The sequence below is a fragment of the Lissotriton helveticus genome, chromosome 1_2, assembly GCF_964261635.1.
Source record: "Lissotriton helveticus chromosome 1_2, aLisHel1.1, whole genome shotgun sequence".
NCBI classification, from domain to species: domain Eukaryota; kingdom Metazoa; phylum Chordata; class Amphibia; order Caudata; family Salamandridae; genus Lissotriton; species Lissotriton helveticus.
The window spans coordinates 340,258,461-340,277,876 of record NC_136058.1 but is presented as its reverse complement, the minus strand read 5'-3'; the positions used below and the strand labels follow the sequence as shown (position 1 = coordinate 340,277,876).

Here is a 19,416-nt window from a genome sequence, read left to right as displayed (position 1 = left end):
TACCATTTGCAGCTTATAACTATTAGCCACCAGGGGTCACTACTAACCAAAAGCAGTCATTCTACTTGTAAATTGTGCCAATCGAGTGGAACAGCAGCCTAGGATTCACCACTGCTTCATCTCATTTTCCAAGAGAATGCAGATGTAAAGTGTTTTTGATGGTACGCCTGTGCATATTGAAATATTCAGAGCATATTCTGAATTTCAGTTAACACATCAGTAAGCATTTTGTCCATCTGTGAATTCAACCTTTTTTCTCAATCGGAATAGGCAAGGATAATGACAGATATATTTTACAATGTTAGAAAGTGCATCATTTTATTTAATTGTGTGAATAAAAGGAATTGCCTCCCCGTCGGGGAATTGATCCCCGGTCTCCTGCGTGACAGGCGGGGATACTGACCACTATACTAACGAGGACTTATTGGCATCAGTTAAACAGTGCTCACCTCCTTGGGGTTAAGGCATACCCTCGATCAATTCACAGTATTGTAATAGGCAGATTTGCTGCTTTTGGTTAGGACAAGTAATCTTTTTTCCTAAATATTACAATACAGAAATTCTTAGCCAAAAACAATCAGTTTTATCAAGAAATTATTTCATTGAAATAAATATCTATCTATCGATCTGTGTATCTGGCTATCTTTCTAACTATCAATATATATATATTTATATATATCTATATATATATATATAATCAGCTCACTTTACCATTTGCAGCTTATAACTATTAGCCACCAGGGGTCACTACTAACCAAAAGCAGTCATTCTACTTGTAAATTGTGCCAATCGAGTGGAACAGCAGCCTAAGATTCACCACTGCTTCATCTCATTTTCCAAGAGAATGCAGATGTAAAGTGTTTTTGATGGTACGCCTGTGCAAATTGAAATATTCAGAGCATATTCTGAATTTCAGTTAACACATCAGTAAGCATTTTGGCCATCAGTGAATTCAACCTTCTTTCTCAATCAGAATAGGCAAGGATAATGACAGATATATTTTACAATGTTAGAAAGTACATCATTTTATTTAATTGTGTGAATAAAATGAATCGCCTCCCCGTCGGGGAATTGAACCCCGGTCTCCCGCGTGACAGGCGGGGATACTGACCACTATACTAACGAGGACTTATTGGCATCAGTTAAACAGTGCTCACCTCCTTGGCGTTAAGGCATACCCTCGATCAATTCACAGTATTGTAATAGGCAGATTTGCTGCTTTTGGTTAGGACAAGTAATCTTTTTTCCTAAATATTACAATACAGAAATTCCTAGCCAAAAACAATCAGTTTTATCAAGAAATTATTTTATTGAAATAAATATCTATCTATCGATCTGTCTATCTGGCTATCTTTCTAACTATCAATATATATATTTATATATATCTATATATATATATATAATCAGCTCACTTTACCATTTGCAGCTTATAACTATTAGCCACCAGGGGTCACTACTAACCAAAAGCAGTCATTCTACTTGTAAATTGTGCCAATCGAGTGGAACAGCAGCCTAGGATTCACCACTGCTTCATCTCATTTTCCAAGAGAATGCAGATGTAAAGTGTTTTTGATGGTACGCCTGTGCATATTGAAATATTCAGAGCATATTCTGAATTTCAGTTAACACATCAGTAAGCATTTTGGCCATCAGTGAATTCAACCTTTTTTCTCAATCAGAATAGGCAAGGATAATGACAGATATATTTTACAATGTTAGAAAGTACATCATTTTATTTAATTGTGTGAATAAAATGAATTGCCTCCCCGTCGGGGAATTGATCCCCGGTCTCCTGCATGACAGGCGGGGATACTGACCACTATACTAACGAGGACTTATTGGCATCAGTTAAACAGTGCTCACCTCCTTGGGGTTAAGGCATACCCTCGATCAATTCACAGTATTGTAATAGGCAGATTTGCTGCTTTTGGTTAGGACAAGTAATCTTTTTTCCTAAATATTACAATACAGAAATTCTTAGCCAAAAACAATCAGTTTTATCAAGAAATTATTTCATTAAAATAAATATCTATCTATCGATCTGTCTATCTGGCTATCTTTCTAACTATCAATATATATATTTATATATATCTATATATATATATATAATCAGCTCACTTTACCATTTGCAGCTTATAACTATTAGCCACCAGGGGTCACTACTAACCAAAAGCAGTCATTCTACTTGTAAATTGTGCCAATCGAGTGGAACAGCAGCCTAGGATTCACCACTGCTTCATCTCATTTTCCAAGAGAATGCAGATGTAAAGTGTTTTTGATGGTACGCCTGTGCATATTGAAATATTCAGAGCATATTCTAAATTTCAGTTAACACATCAGTAACCATTTTGGCCATCAGTGAATTCAACCATTTTTCTCAATCAGAATAGGCAAGGATAATGACAGATATATTTTACAATGTTAGAAAGTACATCATTTTATTTAATTGTGTGAATAAAATGAATCGCCTCCCCGTCGGGGAATTGAACCCCGGTCTCCCGCGTGACAGGCGGGGATACTGACCACTATACTAACGAGGACTTATTGGCATCAGTTAAACAGTGCTCACCTCCTTGGGGTTAAGGCACACCCTCGATCAATTCACAGTATTGTAATAGGCAGATTTGCTGCTTTTGGTTAGGACAAGTAATCTTTTTTCCTAAATATTACAATACAGAAATTCCTAGCCAAAAACAATCAGTTTTATCAAGAAATTATTTCATTGAAATAAATATCTATCTATCGATCTGTCTATCTGGCTATCTTTCTAACTATCAATATATATATTTATATATATCTATATATATATATATATAATCAGCTCACTTTACCATTTGCAGCTTATAACTATTAGCCACCAGGGGTCACTACTAACCAAAAGCAGTCATTCTACTTGTAAATTGTGCCAATCGAGTGGAACAGCAGCCTAGGATTCACCACTGCTTCATCTCATTTTCCAAGAGAATGCAGATGTAAAGTGTTTTTGATGGTACGTCTGTGCATATTGAAATATTCAGAGCATATTCTGAATTTCAGTTAACACATCAGTAAGCATTTTGTCCATCAGTGAATTCAACCTTTTTTCTCAATCGGAATAGGCAAGGATAATGACAGATATATTTTACAATGTTAGAAAGTACATCATTTTATTTAATTGTGTGAATAAAATGAATCGCCTCCCCGTCGGAGAATTGAACCCCGGTCTCCCGCGTGACAGGCGGGGATACTGACCACTATACTAACGAGGACTTATTGGCATCAGTTAAACAGTGCTCACCTCCTTGGGGTTAAGGCATACCCTCGATCAATTCACAGTATTGTAATAGGCAGATTTGCTACTTTTGGTTAGGACAAGTAATCGTTTTTCCTAAATATTACAATACAGAAATTCCTAGCCAAAAACAATCAGTTTTATCAAGAAATGATTTCATTGAAATAAATATCTATCTATCGATCTGTCTATCTGGCTATCTTTCTAACTATCAATATATATATTTATATATATCTATATATATATATATATAATCAGCTCACTTTACCATTTGCAGCTTATAACTATTAGCCACCAGGGGTCACTACTAACCAAAAGCAGTCATTCTACTTGTAAATTGTGCCAATCGAGTGGAACAGCAGCCTAGGATTCACCACTGCTTCATCTCATTTTCCAAGAGAATGCAGATGTAAAGTGTTTTTGATGGTACGCCTGTGCATATTGAAATATTCAGAGCATATTCTGAATTTCAGTTAACACATCAGTAAGCATTTTGTCCATCTGTGAATTCAACCTTTTTTCTCAATCGGAATAGGCAAGGATAATGACAGATATATTTTACAATGTTAGAAAGTGCATCATTTTATTTAATTGTGTGAATAAAAGGAATTGCCTCCCCGTCGGGGAATTGATCCCCGGTCTCCTGCGTGACAGGCGGGGATACTGACCACTATACTAACGAGGACTTATTGGCATCAGTTAAACAGTGCTCACCTCCTTGGGGTTAAGGCATACCCTCGATCAATTCACAGTATTGTAATAGGCAGATTTGCTGCTTTTGGTTAGGACAAGTAATCTTTTTTCCTAAATATTACAATACAGAAATTCTTAGCCAAAAACAATCAGTTTTATCAAGAAATTATTTCATTGAAATAAATATCTATCTATCGATCTGTGTATCTGGCTATCTTTCTAACTATCAATATATATATTTATATATATCTATATATATATATATAATCAGCTCACTTTACCATTTGCAGCTTATAACTATTAGCCACCAGGGGTCACTACTAACCAAAAGCAGTCATTCTACTTGTAAATTGTGCCAATCGAGTGGAACAGCAGCCTAAGATTCACCACTGCTTCATCTCATTTTCCAAGAGAATGCAGATGTAAAGTGTTTTTGATGGTACGCCTGTGCATATTGAAATATTCAGAGCATATTCTGAATTTCAGTTAACACATCAGTAAGCATTTTGGCCATCAGTGAATTCAACCTTTTTTCTCAATCAGAATAGGCAAGGATAATGACAGATATATTTTACAATGTTAGAAAGTGCATCATTTTATTTAATTGTGTGAATAAAATGAATCGCCTCCCCGTCGGGGAATTGAACCCCGGTCTCCCGCGTGACAGGCGGGGATACTGACCACTATACTAACGAGGACTTATTGGCATCAGTTAAACAGTGCTCACCTCCTTGGCGTTAAGGCATACCCTCGATCAATTCACAGTATTGTAATAGGCAGATTTGCTGCTTTTGGTTAGGACAAGTAATCTTTTTTCCTAAATATTACAATACAGAAATTCCTAGCCAAAAACAATCAGTTTTATCAAGAAATTATTTCATTGAAATAAATATCTATCTATCGATCTGTCTATCTGGCTATCTTTCTAACTATCAATATATATATTTATATATATCTATATATATATATATATAATCAGCTCACTTTACCATTTGCAGCTTATAACTATTAGCCACCAGGGGTCACTACTAACCAAAAGCAGTCATTCTACTTGTAAATTGTGCCAATCGAGTGGAACAGCAGCCTAGGATTCACCACTGCTTCATCTCATTTTCCAAGAGAATGCAGATGTAAAGTGTTTTTGATGGTACGACTGTGCATATTGAAATATTCAGAGCATATTCTGAATTTCAGTTAACACATCAGTAAGCATTTTGGCCATCAGTGAATTCAACCTTTTTTCTCAATCAGAATAGGCAAGGATAATGACAGATATATTTTACAATGTTAGAAAGTACATCATTTTATTTAATTGTGTGAATAAAATGAATCGCCTCCCCGTCGGGGAATTGAACCCCGGTCTCCCGCGTGACAGGCGGGGATACTGACCACTATACTAACGAGGACTTATTGGCATCAGTTAAACAGTGCTCACCTCCTTGGGGTTAAGGCATACCCTCGATCAATTCACAGTATTGTAATAGGCAGATTTGCTGCTTTTGGTTAGGACAAGTAATCTTTTTTCCTAAATATTACAATACAGAAATTCTTAGCCAAAAACAATCAGTATTATCAAGAAATTATTTCATTGAAATAAATATCAATCTATCGATCTGTCTATCTGGCTATCTTTCTAACTATCAATATATATATTTATATATATATATATATATATATATATATAATCAGCTCACTTTACCATTTGCAGCTTATAACTATTAGCCACCAGGGGTCACTACTAACCAAAAGCAGTCATTCTACTTGTAAATTGTGCCAATCGAGTGGAACAGCAGCCTAGGATTCACCACTGCTTCATCTCATTTTCCAAGAGAATGCAGATGTAAAGTGTTTTTGATGGTACGCCTGTGCATATTGAAATATTCAGAGCATATTCTGAATTTCAGTTAACACATCAGTAAGCATTTTGGCCATCAGTGAATTCAACCTTTTTTCTCAATCAGAATAGGCAAGGATAATGACAGATATATTTTACAATGTTAGAAAGTACATCATTTTATTTAATTGTGTGAATAAAATGAATCGCCTCCCCGTCGGGGAATTGAACCCCGGTCTCCCGCGTGACAGGCGGGGATACTGACCACTATACTAACGAGGACTTATTGGCATCAGTTAAACAGTGCTCACCTCCTTGGGGTTAAGGCATACCCTCGATCAATTCACAGTATTGTAATAGGCAGATTTGCTGCTTTTGGTTAGGACAAGTAATCTTTTTTCCTAAATATTACAATACAGAAATTCTTAGCCAAAAACAATCAGTTTTATCAAGAAATGATTTCATTGAAATAAATATCTATCTATCGATCTGTCTATCTGGCTATCTTTCTAACTATCAATATATATATTTATATATATCTATATATATATATATATAATCAGCTCACTTTACCATTTGCAGCTTATAACTATTAGCCACCAGGGGTCACTACTAACCAAAAGCAGTCGTTCTACTTGTAAATTGTGCCAATCGAGTGGAACAGCAGCCTAGGATTCACCACTGCTTCATCTCATTTTCCAAGAGAATGCAGATGTAAAGTGTTTTTGATGGTACGCCTGTGCATATTGAAATATTCAGAGCATATTCTGAATTTCAGTTAACACATCAGTAAGCATTTTGGCCATCAGTGAATTCAACCTTTTTCCTCAATCAGAATAGGCAAGGATAATGACAGATATATTTTACAATGTTAGAAAGTACATCATTTTATTTAATTGTGTGAATAAAATGAATCGCCTCCCCGTCGGGGAATTGAACCCCGGTCTCCCGCGTGACAGGCGGGGATACTGACCACTATACTAACGAGGACTTATTGGCATCAGTTAAACAGTGCTCACCTCCTTGGGGTTAAGACATACCCTCGATCAATTCACAGTATTGTAATAGGCAGATTTGCTGCTTTTGGTTAGGACAAGTAATCTTTTTTCCTAAATATTACAATACAGAAATTCCTAGCCAAAAACAATCAGTTTTATCAAGAAATGATTTCATTGAAATAAATATCTATCTATCGATCTGTCTATCTGGCTATCTTTCTAACTATCAATATATATATTTATATATATCTATATATATATATATATAATCAGCTCACTTTACCATTTGCAGCTTATAACTATTAGCCACCAGGGGTCACTACTAACCAAAAGCAGTCATTCTACTTGTAAATTGTGCCAATCGAGTGGAACAGCAGCCTAGGATTCACCACTGCTTCATCTCATTTTCCAAGAGAATGCAGATGTAAAGTGTTTTTGATGGTACGCCTGTGCATATTGAAATATTCAGAGCATATTCTGAATTTCAGTTAACACATCAGTAAGCATTTTGTCCATCAGTGAATTCAACCTTTTTTCTCAATCGGAATAGGCAAGGATAATGACAGATATATTTTACAATGTTAGAAAGTACATCATTTTATTTAATTGTGTGAATAAAATGAATCGCCTCCCCGTCGGGGAATTGAACCCCGGTCTCCCGCGTGACAGGCGGGGATACTGACCACTATACTAACGAGGACTTATTGGCATCAGTTAAACAGTGCTCACCTCCTTGGGGTTAAGGCATACCCTCGATCAATTCACAGTATTGTAATAGGCAGATTTGCTGCTTTTGGTTAGGACAAGTAATCTTTTTTCCTAAATATTACAATACAGAAATTCCTAGCCAAAAACAATCAGTTTTATCAAGAAATTATTTCATTGAAATAAATATCTATCTATCGATCTGTCTATCTGGCTATCTTTCTAACTATCAATATATATATTTATATATATATATATATATATATATATATATATAATCAGCTCACTTTACCATTTGCAGCTTATAACTATTAGCCACCAGGGGTCACTACTAACCAAAAGCAGTCATTCTACTTGTAAATTGTGCCAATCGAGTGGAACAGCAGCCTAGGATTCACCACTGCTTCATCTCATTTTCCAAGAGAATGCAGATGTAAAGTGTTTTTGATGGTACGCCTGTGCATATTGAAATATTCAGAGCATATTCTGAATTTCAGTTAACACATCAGTAAGCATTTTGGCCATCAGTGAATTCAACCTTTTTTCTCAATCAGAATAGGCAAGGATAATGACAGATATATTTTACAATGTTAGAAAGTACATCATTTTATTTAATTGTGTGAATAAAATGAATCGCCTCCCCGTCGGGGAATTGAACCCCGGTCTCCCGCGTGACAGGCGGGGATACTGACCACTATACTAACGAGGACTTATTGGCATCAGTTAAACAGTGCTCACCTCCTTGGGGTTAAGGCATACCCTCGATCAATTCACAGTATTGTAATAGGCAGATTTGCTGCTTTTGGTTAGGACAAGTAATCTTTTTTCCTAAATATTACAATACAGAAATTCTTAGCCAAAAACAATCAGTTTTATCAAGAAATTATTTCATTGAAATAAATATCTATCTATCGATCTGTCTATCTGGCTATCTTTCTAACTATCAATATATATATTTATATATATCTATATATATATATATATAATCAGCTCACTTTACCATTTGCAGCTTATAACTATTAGCCACCAGGGGTCACTACTAACCAAAAGCAGTCGTTCTACTTGTAAATTGTGCCAATCGAGTGGAACAGCAGCCTAGGATTCACCACTGCTTCATCTCATTTTCCAAGAGAATGCAGATGTAAAGTGTTTTTGATGGTACGCCTGTGCATATTGAAATATTCAGAGCATATTCTGAATTTCAGTTAACACATCAGTAAGCATTTTGGCCATCAGTGAATTCAACCTTTTTCCTCAATCAGAATAGGCAAGGATAATGACAGATATATTTTACAATGTTAGAAAGTACATCATTTTATTTAATTGTGTGAATAAAATGAATCGCCTCCCCGTCGGGGAATTGAACCCCGGTCTCCCGCGTGACAGGCGGGGATACTGACCACTATACTAACGAGGACTTATTGGCATCAGTTAAACAGTGCTCACCTCCTTGGGGTTAAGACATACCCTCGATCAATTCACAGTATTGTAATAGGCAGATTTGCTGCTTTTGGTTAGGACAAGTAATCTTTTTTCCTAAATATTACAATACAGAAATTCCTAGCCAAAAACAATCAGTTTTATCAAGAAATGATTTCATTGAAATAAATATCTATCTATCGATCTGTCTATCTGGCTATCTTTCTAACTATCAATATATATATTTATATATATCTATATATATATATATATAATCAGCTCACTTTACCATTTGCAGCTTATAACTATTAGCCACCAGGGGTCACTACTAACCAAAAGCAGTCATTCTACTTGTAAATTGTGCCAATCGAGTGGAACAGCAGCCTAGGATTCACCACTGCTTCATCTCATTTTCCAAGAGAATGCAGATGTAAAGTGTTTTTGATGGTACGCCTGTGCATATTGAAATATTCAGAGCATATTCTGAATTTCAGTTAACACATCAGTAAGCATTTTGTCCATCAGTGAATTCAACCTTTTTTCTCAATCGGAATAGGCAAGGATAATGACAGATATATTTTACAATGTTAGAAAGTACATCATTTTATTTAATTGTGTGAATAAAATGAATCGCCTCCCCGTCGGGGAATTGAACCCCGGTCTCCCGCGTGACAGGCGGGGATACTGACCACTATACTAACGAGGACTTATTGGCATCAGTTAAACAGTGCTCACCTCCTTGGGGTTAAGGCATACCCTCGATCAATTCACAGTATTGTAATAGGCAGATTTGCTGCTTTTGGTTAGGACAAGTAATCTTTTTTCCTAAATATTACAATACAGAAATTCCTAGCCAAAAACAATCAGTTTTATCAAGAAATTATTTCATTGAAATAAATATCTATCTATCGATCTGTCTATCTGGCTATCTTTCTAACTATCAATATATATATTTATATATATCTATATATATATATATATAATCAGCTCACTTTACCATTTGCAGCTTATAACTATTAGCCACCAGGGGTCACTACTAACCAAAATAAGTCATTCTACTTGTAAATTGTGCCAATCGAGTGGAACAGCAGCCTAGGATTCACCACTGCTTCATCTCATTTTCCAAGAGAATGCAGATGTAAAGTGTTTTTGATGGTACGCCTGTGCATATTGAAATATTCAGAGCATATTCTGAATTTCAGTTAACACATCAGTAAGCATTTTGGCCATCAGTGAATTCAACATTTTTTCTCAATCAGAATAGGCAAAGATAATGACAGATATATTTTACAATGTTAGAAAGTACATCATTTTATTTAATTGTGTGAATAAAATGAATCGCCTCCCCGTCGGGGAATTGAACCCCGGTCTCCCGCGTGACAGGCAGGTATACTGACCACTATACTAACGAGGACTTATTGGCATCAGTTAAACAGTGCTCACCTCCTTGGGGTTAAGGCATACCCTCGATCAATTCACAGTATTGTAATAGGCAGATTTGCTGCTTTTGGTTAGGACAAGTAATCTTTTTTCCTAAATATTACAATACAGAAATTCTTAGCCAAAAACAATCAGTTTTATCAAGAAATTATTTCATTGAAATAAATATCTATCTATCGATCTGTCTATCTGGCTATCTTTCTAACTATCAATATATATATTTATATATATCTATATATATATATATATAATCAGCTCACTTTACCATTTGCAGCTTATAACTATTAGCCACCAGGGGTCACTACTAACCAAAAGCAGTCGTTCTACTTGTAAATTGTGCCAATCGAGTGGAACAGCAGCCTAGGATTCACCACTGCTTCATCTCATTTTCCAAGAGAATGCAGATGTAAAGTGTTTTTGATGGTACGCCTGTGCATATTGAAATATTCAGAGCATATTCTGAATTTCAGTTAACACATCAGTAAGCATTTTGGCCATCAGTGAATTCAACCTTTTTCCTCAATCAGAATAGGCAAGGATAATGACAGATATATTTTACAATGTTAGAAAGTACATCATTTTATTTAATTGTGTGAATAAAATGAATCGCCTCCCCGTCGGGGAATTGAACCCCGGTCTCCCGCGTGACAGGCGGGGATACTGACCACTATACTAACGAGGACTTATTGGCATCAGTTAAACAGTGCTCACCTCCTTGGGGTTAAGACATACCCTCGATCAATTCACAGTATTGTAATAGGCAGATTTGCTGCTTTTGGTTAGGACAAGTAATCTTTTTTCCTAAATATTACAATACAGAAATTCCTAGCCAAAAACAATCAGTTTTATCAAGAAATGATTTCATTGAAATAAATATCTATCTATCGATCTGTCTATCTGGCTATCTTTCTAACTATCAATATATATATTTATATATATCTATATATATATATATATATAATCAGCTCACTTTACCATTTGCAGCTTATAACTATTAGCCACCAGGGGTCACTACTAACCAAAAGCAGTCATTCTACTTGTAAATTGTGCCAATCGAGTGGAACAGCAGCCTAGGATTCACCACTGCTTCATCTCATTTTCCAAGAGAATGCAGATGTAAAGTGTTTTTGATGGTACGCCTGTGCATATTGAAATATTCAGAGCATATTCTGAATTTCAGTTAACACATCAGTAAGCATTTTGTCCATCAGTGAATTCAACCTTTTTTCTCAATCGGAATAGGCAAGGATAATGACAGATATATTTTACAATGTTAGAAAGTACATCATTTTATTTAATTGTGTGAATAAAATGAATCGCCTCCCCGTCGGGGAATTGAACCCCGGTCTCCCGCGTGACAGGCGGGGATACTGACCACTATACTAACGAGGACTTATTGGCATCAGTTAAACAGTGCTCACCTCCTTGGGGTTAAGGCATACCCTCGATCAATTCACAGTATTGTAATAGGCAGATTTGCTGCTTTTGGTTAGGACAAGTAATCTTTTTTCCTAAATATTACAATACAGAAATTCCTAGCCAAAAACAATCAGTTTTATCAAGAAATTATTTCATTGAAATAAATATCTATCTATCGATCTGTCTATCTGGCTATCTTTCTAACTATCAATATATATATTTATATATATCTATATATATATATATATAATCAGCTCACTTTACCATTTGCAGCTTATAACTATTAGCCACCAGGGGTCACTACTAACCAAAATAAGTCATTCTACTTGTAAATTGTGCCAATCGAGTGGAACAGCAGCCTAGGATTCACCACTGCTTCATCTCATTTTCCAAGAGAATGCAGATGTAAAGTGTTGTTGATGGTACGCCTGTGCATATTGAAATATTCAGAGCATATTCTGAATTTCAGTTAACACATCAGTAAGCATTTTGGCCATCAGTGAATTCAACATTTTTTCTCAATCAGAATAGGCAAAGATAATGACAGATATATTTTACAATGTTAGAAAGTACATCATTTTATTTAATTGTGTGAATAAAATGAATCGCCTCCCCGTCGGGGAATTGAACCCCGGTCTCCCGCGTGACAGGCAGGTATACTGACCACTATACTAACGTGGACTTATTGGCATCAGTTAAACAGTGCTCACCTCCTTGGGGTTAAGGCATACCCTCGATCAATTCACAGTATTGTAATAGGCAGATTTGCTGCTTTTGGTTAGGACAAGTAATCTTTTTTCCTAAATATTACAATACAGAAATTCTTAGCCAAAAACAATCAGTTTTATCAAGAAATTATTTCATTGAAATAAATATCAATCTATCGATCTGTCTATCTGGCTATCTTTCTAACTATCAATATATATATTTATATATATCTATATATATATATATAATCAGCTCACTTTACCATTTGCAGCTTATAACTATTAGCCACCAGGGGTCACTACTAACCAAAAGCAGTCATTCTACTTGTAAATTGTGCCAATCGAGTGGAACAGCAGCCTAGGATTCACCACTGCTTCATCTCATTTTCCAAGAGAATGCAGATGTAAAGTGTTTTTGATGGTACGCCTGTGCATATTGAAATATTCAGAGCATATTCTGAATTTCAGTTAACACATCAGTAAGCATTTTGGCCATCAGTGAATTCAACCTTTTTTCTCAATCAGAATAGGCAAGGATAATGACAGATATATTTTACAATGTTAGAAAGTACATCATTTTATTTAATTGTGTGAATAAAATGAATCGCCTCCCCGTCGGGGAATTGAACCCCGGTCTCCCGCGTGACAGGCGGGGATACTGACCACTATACTAACGAGGACTTATTGGCATCAGTTAAACAGTGCTCACCTCCTTGGGGTTAAGGCATACCCTCGATCAATTCACAGTATTGTAATAGGCAGATTTGCTGCTTTTGGTTAGGACAAGTAATCTTTTTTCCTAAATATTACAATACAGAAATTCCTAGCCAAAAACAATCAGTTTTATCAAGAAATTATTTCATTGAAATAAATATCTATCTATCGATCTGTCTATCTGGCTATCTTTCTAACTATCAATATATATATTTATATATATCTATATATATATATATATATATAATCAGCTCACTTTACCATTTGCAGCTTATAACTATTAGCCACCAGGGGTCACTACTAACCAAAAGCAGTCGTTCTACTTGTAAATTGTGCCAATCGAGTGGAACAGCAGCCTAGGATTCACCACTGCTTCATCTCATTTTCCAAGAGAATGCAGATGTAAAGTGTTTTTGATGGTACGCCTGTGCATATTGAAATATTCAGAGCATATTCTGAATTTCAGTTAACACATCAGTAAGCATTTTGGCCATCAGTGAATTCAACCTTTTTCCTCAATCAGAATAGGCAAGGATAATGACAGATATATTTTACAATGTTAGAAAGTACATCATTTTATTTAATTGTGTGAATAAAATGAATCGCCTCCCCGTCGGGGAATTGAACCCCGGTCTCCCGCGTGACAGGCGGGGATACTGACCACTATACTAACGAGGACTTATTGGCATCAGTTAAACAGTGCTCACCTCCTTGGGGTTAAGGCATACCCTCGATCAATTCACAGTATTGTAATAGGCAGATTTGCTGCTTTTGGTTAGGACAAGTAATCTTTTTTCCTAAATATTACAATACAGAAATTCCTAGCCAAAAACAATCAGTTTTATCAAGAAATTATTTCATTGAAATAAATATCTATCTATCGATCTGTCTATCTGGCTATCTTTCTAACTATCAATATATATATTTATATATATCTATATATATATATATATAATCAGCTCACTTTACCATTTGCAGCTTATAACTATTAGCCACCAGGGGTCACTACTAACCAAAAGAAGTCATTCTACTTGTAAATTGTGCCAATCGAGTGGAACAGCAGCCTAGGATTCACCACTGCTTCATCTCATTTTCCAAGAGAATGCAGATGTAAAGTGTTTTTGATGGTAACCCTGTGCATATTGAAATATTCAGAGCATATTCTGAATTTCAGTTAACACATCAGTAAGCATTTTGGCCATCAGTGAATTCAACCTTTTTTCTCAATCAGAATAGGCAAGGATAATGACAGATATATTTTACAATGTTAGAAAGTACATCATTTTATTTAATTGTGTGAATAAAATGAATCGCCTCCCCGTCGGGGAATTGAACCCCGGTCTCCCGCGTGACAGGCGGGTATACTGACCACTATACTAACGTGGACTTATTGGCATCAGTTAAACAGTGCTCACCTCCTTGGGGTTAAGGCATACCCTCGATCCATTCACAGTATTGTAATAGGCAGATTTGCTGCTTTTGGTTAGGACAAGTAATCTTTTTTCCTAAATATTACAATACAGAAATTCCTAGCCAAAAACAATCAGTTTTATCAAGAAATGATTTCATTGAAATAAATATCTATCTATCGATCTGTCTATCTGGCTATCTTTCTAACTATCAATATATATATTTATATATATCTATATATATATATATAATCAGCTCACTTTACCATTTGCAGCTTATAACTATTAGCCACCAGGGGTCACTACTAACCAAAAGCAGTCATTCTACTTGTAAATTGTGCCAATCGAGTGGAACAGCAGCCTAGGATTCACCACTGCTTCATCTCATTTTCCAAGAGAATGCAGATGTAAAGTGTTTTTGATGGTACGCCTGTGCATATTGAAATATTCAGAGCATATTCTGAATTTCAGTTAACACATCAGTAAGCATTTTGTCCATCTGTGAATTCAACCTTTTTTCTCAATCGGAATAGGCAAGGATAATGACAGATATATTTTACAATGTTAGAAAGTGCATCATTTTATTTAATTGTGTGAATAAAAGGAATTGCCTCCCCGTCGGGGAATTGATCCCCGGTCTCCTGCGTGACAGGCGGGGATACTGACCACTATACTAACGAGGACTTATTGGCATCAGTTAAACAGTGCTCACCTCCTTGGGGTTAAGGCATACCCTCGATCAATTCACAGTATTGTAATAGGCAGATTTGCTGCTTTTGGTTAGGACAAGTAATCTTTTTTCCTAAATATTACAATACAGAAATTCTTAGCCAAAAACAATCAGTATTATCAAGAAATTATTTCATTGAAATAAATATCAATCTATCGATCTGTCTATCTGGCTATCTTTCTAACTATCAATATATATATTTATATATATATATATATATATATATATATAATCAGCTCACTTTACCATTTGCAGCTTATAACTATTAGCCACCAGGGGTCACTACTAACCAAAAGCAGTCATTCTACTTGTAAATTGTGCCAATCGAGTGGAACAGCAGCCTAGGATTCACCACTGCTTCATCTCATTTTCCAAGAGAATGCAGATGTAAAGTGTTTTTGATGGTACGCCTGTGCATATTGAAATATTCAGAGCATATTCTGAATTTCAGTTAACACATCAGTAAGCATTTTGGCCATCAGTGAATTCAACCTTTTTTCTCAATCAGAATAGGCAAGGATAATGACAGATATATTTTACAATGTTAGAAAGTACATCATTTTATTTAATTGTGTGAATAAAATGAATCGCCTCCCCGTCGGGGAATTGAACCCCGGTCTCCCGCGTGACAGGCGGGGATACTGACCACTATACTAACGAGGACTTATTGGCATCAGTTAAACAGTGCTCACCTCCTTGGGGTTAAGGCATACCCTCGATCAATTCACAGTATTGTAATAGGCAGATTTGCTGCTTTTGGTTAGGACAAGTAATCTTTTTTCCTAAATATTACAATACAGAAATTCTTAGCCAAAAACAATCAGTTTTATCAAGAAATTATTTCATTGAAATAAATATCTATCTATCGATCTGTCTATCTGGCTATCTTTCTAACTATCAATATATATATTTATATATATCTATATATATATATATATAATCAGCTCACTTTACCATTTGCAGCTTATAACTATTAGCCACCAGGGGTCACTACTAACCAAAAGCAGTCGTTCTACTTGTAAATTGTGCCAATCGAGTGGAACAGCAGCCTAGGATTCACCACTGCTTCATCTCATTTTCCAAGAGAATGCAGATGTAAAGTGTTTTTGATGGTACGCCTGTGCATATTGAAATATTCAGAGCATATTCTGAATTTCAGTTAACACATCAGTAAGCATTTTGGCCATCAGTGAATTCAACCTTTTTCCTCAATCAGAATAGGCAAGGATAATGACAGATATATTTTACAATGTTAGAAAGTACATCATTTTATTTAATTGTGTGAATAAAATGAATCGCCTCCCCGTCGGGGAATTGAACCCCGGTCTCCCGCGTGACAGGCGGGGATACTGACCACTATACTAACGAGGACTCATTGGCATCAGTTAAACAGTGCTCACCTCCTTGGGGTTAAGACATACCCTCGATCAATTCACAGTATTGTAATAGGCAGATTTGCTGCTTTTGGTTAGGACAAGTAATCTTTTTTCCTAAATATTACAATACAGAAATTCCTAGCCAAAAACAATCAGTTTTATCAAGAAATGATTTCATTGAAATAAATATCTATCTATCGATCTGTCTATCTGGCTATCTTTCTAACTATCAATATATATATTTATATATATCTATATATATATATATATAATCAGCTCACTTTACCATTTGCAGCTTATAACTATTAGCCACCAGGGGTCACTACTAACCAAAAGCAGTCATTCTACTTGTAAATTGTGCCAATCGAGTGGAACAGCAGCCTAGGATTCACCACTGCTTCATCTCATTTTCCAAGAGAATGCAGATGTAAAGTGTTTTTGATGGTACGCCTGTGCATATTGAAATATTCAGAGCATATTCTGAATTTCAGTTAACACATCAGTAAGCATTTTGTCCATCAGTGAATTCAACCTTTTTTCTCAATCGGAATAGGCAAGGATAATGACAGATATATTTTACAATGTTAGAAAGTACATCATTTTATTTAATTGTGTGAATAAAATGAATCGCCTCCCCGTCGGGGAATTGAACCCCGGTCTCCCGCGTGACAGGCGGGGATACTGACCACTATACTAACGAGGACTTATTGGCATCAGTTAAACAGTGCTCACCTCCTTGGGGTTAAGGCATACCCTCGATCAATTCACAGTATTGTAATAGGCAGATTTGCTGCTTTTGGTTAGGACAAGTAATCTTTTTTCCTAAATATTACAATACAGAAATTCCTAGCCAAAAACAATCAGTTTTATCAAGAAATTATTTCATTGAAATAAATATCTATCTATCGATCTGTCTATCTGGCTATCTTTCTAACTATCAATATATATATTTATATATATCTATATATATATATATATAATCAGCTCACTTTACCATTTGCAGCTTATAACTATTAGCCACCAGGGGTCACTACTAACCAAAATAAGTCATTCTACTTGTAAATTGTGCCAATCGAGTGGAACAGCAGCCTAGGATTCACCACTGCTTCATCTCATTTTCCAAGAGAATGCAGATGTAAAGTGTTTTTGATGGTACGCCTGTGCATATTGAAATATTCAGAGCATATTCTGAATTTCAGTTAACACATCAGTAAGCATTTTGGCCATCAGTGAATTCAACCTTTTTTCTCAATCAGAATAGGCAAGGATAATGACAGATATATTTTACAATGTTAGAAAGTACATCATTTTATTTAATTGTGTGAATAAAATGAATCGCCTCCCCGTCGGGGAATTGAACCCCGGTCTCCCGCGTGACAGGCAGGTATACTGACCACTATACTAACGTGGACTTATTGGCATCAGTTAAACAGTGCTCACCTCCTTGGGGTTAAGGCATACCCTCGATCAATTCACAGTATTGTAATAGGCAGATTTGCTGCTTTTGGTTAGGACAAGTAATCTTTTTTCCTAAATATTACAATACAGAAATTCTTAGCCAAAAACAATCAGTTTTATCAAGAAATTATTTCATTGAAATAAATATCAATCTATCGATCTGTCTATCTGGCTATCTTTCTAACTATCAATATATATATTTATATATATCTATATATATATATATAATCAGCTCACTTTACCATTTGCAGCTTATAACTATTAGCCACCAGGGGTCACTACTAACCAAAAGCAGTCATTCTACTTGTAAATTGTGCCAATCGAGTGGAACAGCAGCCTAGGATTCACCACTGCTTCATCTCATTTTCCAAGAGAATGCAGATGTAAAGTGTTTTTGATGGTACGCCTGTGCATATTGAAATATTCAGAGCATATTCTGAATTTCAGTTAACACATCAGTAAGCATTTTGGCCATCAGTGAATTCAACCTTTTTTCTCAATCAGAATAGGCAAGGATAATGACAGATATATTTTACAATGTTAGAAAGTACATCATTTTATTTAATTGTGTGAATAAAATGAATCGCCTCCCCGTCGGGGAATTGAACCCCGGTCTCCAGCGTGACAGGCGGGGATACTGACCACTATACTAACGAGGACTTATTGGCATCAGTTAAACAGTGCTCACCTCCTTGGGGTTAAGGCATACCCTCGATCAATTCACAGTATTGTAATAGGCAGATTTGCTGCTTTTGGTTAGGACAAGTAATCTTTTTTCCTAAATATTACAATACAGAAATTCCTAGCCAAAAACAATCAGTTTTATCAAGAAAGTATTTCATTGAAATAAATATCTATCTATCGATCTGTCTATCTGGCTATCTTTCTAACTATCAATATATATATTTATATATATCTATATATATATATATATAATCAGCTCACTTTACCATTTGCAGCTTATAACTATTAGCCACCAGGGGTCACTACTAACCAAAAGCAGTCGTTCTACTTGTAAATTGTGCCAATCGAGTGGAACAGCAGCCTAGGATTCACCACTGCTTCATCTCATTTTCCAAGAGAATGCAGATGTAAAGTGTTTTTGATGGTACGCCTGTGCATATTGAAATATTCAGAGCATATTCTGAATTTCAGTTAACACATCAGTAAGCATTTTGGCCATCAGTGAATTCAACCTTTTTCCTCAATCAGAATAGGCAAGGATAATGACAGATATATTTTA

At 35.6% G+C, this 19,416-nt stretch overlaps 20 non-coding genes across 20 annotated transcripts; all 20 read right to left on the bottom strand.

The window, feature by feature from the left end:
- Positions 1-1,056: 1,056 nt before the first annotated feature.
- Positions 1,057-1,128, bottom strand: TRNAD-GUC (transfer RNA aspartic acid (anticodon GUC)). Its single transcript has one exon. It is a non-coding gene; the product is annotated as a tRNA-Asp (tRNA).
- A 1,340-nt stretch (positions 1,129-2,468) lies between these two features.
- Positions 2,469-2,540, bottom strand: TRNAD-GUC (transfer RNA aspartic acid (anticodon GUC)). Its single transcript has one exon. It is a non-coding gene; the product is annotated as a tRNA-Asp (tRNA).
- A 636-nt stretch (positions 2,541-3,176) lies between these two features.
- TRNAD-GUC (transfer RNA aspartic acid (anticodon GUC)) lies at positions 3,177-3,248 on the bottom strand. The gene has a single exon. It is a non-coding gene; the product is annotated as a tRNA-Asp (tRNA).
- A 1,342-nt stretch (positions 3,249-4,590) lies between these two features.
- Positions 4,591-4,662, bottom strand: TRNAD-GUC (transfer RNA aspartic acid (anticodon GUC)). The gene has a single exon. It is a non-coding gene; the product is annotated as a tRNA-Asp (tRNA).
- Positions 4,663-5,298: 636 nt separating this feature from the next.
- On the bottom strand, positions 5,299-5,370 carry TRNAD-GUC (transfer RNA aspartic acid (anticodon GUC)). The gene has a single exon. It is a non-coding gene; the product is annotated as a tRNA-Asp (tRNA).
- A 638-nt stretch (positions 5,371-6,008) lies between these two features.
- TRNAD-GUC (transfer RNA aspartic acid (anticodon GUC)) lies at positions 6,009-6,080 on the bottom strand. Its single transcript has one exon. It is a non-coding gene; the product is annotated as a tRNA-Asp (tRNA).
- A 636-nt stretch (positions 6,081-6,716) lies between these two features.
- Positions 6,717-6,788, bottom strand: TRNAD-GUC (transfer RNA aspartic acid (anticodon GUC)). Its single transcript has one exon. It is a non-coding gene; the product is annotated as a tRNA-Asp (tRNA).
- A 636-nt stretch (positions 6,789-7,424) lies between these two features.
- TRNAD-GUC (transfer RNA aspartic acid (anticodon GUC)) lies at positions 7,425-7,496 on the bottom strand. Its single transcript has one exon. It is a non-coding gene; the product is annotated as a tRNA-Asp (tRNA).
- A 642-nt stretch (positions 7,497-8,138) lies between these two features.
- TRNAD-GUC (transfer RNA aspartic acid (anticodon GUC)) lies at positions 8,139-8,210 on the bottom strand. Its single transcript has one exon. It is a non-coding gene; the product is annotated as a tRNA-Asp (tRNA).
- Positions 8,211-8,846: 636 nt separating this feature from the next.
- TRNAD-GUC (transfer RNA aspartic acid (anticodon GUC)) lies at positions 8,847-8,918 on the bottom strand. Its single transcript has one exon. It is a non-coding gene; the product is annotated as a tRNA-Asp (tRNA).
- Positions 8,919-9,554: 636 nt separating this feature from the next.
- Positions 9,555-9,626, bottom strand: TRNAD-GUC (transfer RNA aspartic acid (anticodon GUC)). Its single transcript has one exon. It is a non-coding gene; the product is annotated as a tRNA-Asp (tRNA).
- Positions 9,627-10,262: 636 nt separating this feature from the next.
- Positions 10,263-10,334, bottom strand: TRNAD-GUC (transfer RNA aspartic acid (anticodon GUC)). Its single transcript has one exon. It is a non-coding gene; the product is annotated as a tRNA-Asp (tRNA).
- A 636-nt stretch (positions 10,335-10,970) lies between these two features.
- TRNAD-GUC (transfer RNA aspartic acid (anticodon GUC)) lies at positions 10,971-11,042 on the bottom strand. Its single transcript has one exon. It is a non-coding gene; the product is annotated as a tRNA-Asp (tRNA).
- Positions 11,043-11,680: 638 nt separating this feature from the next.
- Positions 11,681-11,752, bottom strand: TRNAD-GUC (transfer RNA aspartic acid (anticodon GUC)). Its single transcript has one exon. It is a non-coding gene; the product is annotated as a tRNA-Asp (tRNA).
- Positions 11,753-13,094: 1,342 nt separating this feature from the next.
- Positions 13,095-13,166, bottom strand: TRNAD-GUC (transfer RNA aspartic acid (anticodon GUC)). Its single transcript has one exon. It is a non-coding gene; the product is annotated as a tRNA-Asp (tRNA).
- Positions 13,167-13,806: 640 nt separating this feature from the next.
- TRNAD-GUC (transfer RNA aspartic acid (anticodon GUC)) lies at positions 13,807-13,878 on the bottom strand. The gene has a single exon. It is a non-coding gene; the product is annotated as a tRNA-Asp (tRNA).
- Positions 13,879-14,514: 636 nt separating this feature from the next.
- On the bottom strand, positions 14,515-14,586 carry TRNAD-GUC (transfer RNA aspartic acid (anticodon GUC)). Its single transcript has one exon. It is a non-coding gene; the product is annotated as a tRNA-Asp (tRNA).
- A 1,344-nt stretch (positions 14,587-15,930) lies between these two features.
- Positions 15,931-16,002, bottom strand: TRNAD-GUC (transfer RNA aspartic acid (anticodon GUC)). Its single transcript has one exon. It is a non-coding gene; the product is annotated as a tRNA-Asp (tRNA).
- Positions 16,003-16,638: 636 nt separating this feature from the next.
- On the bottom strand, positions 16,639-16,710 carry TRNAD-GUC (transfer RNA aspartic acid (anticodon GUC)). Its single transcript has one exon. It is a non-coding gene; the product is annotated as a tRNA-Asp (tRNA).
- Positions 16,711-17,346: 636 nt separating this feature from the next.
- On the bottom strand, positions 17,347-17,418 carry TRNAD-GUC (transfer RNA aspartic acid (anticodon GUC)). The gene has a single exon. It is a non-coding gene; the product is annotated as a tRNA-Asp (tRNA).
- Between the last annotated feature and the right edge of the window lie 1,998 nt (positions 17,419-19,416).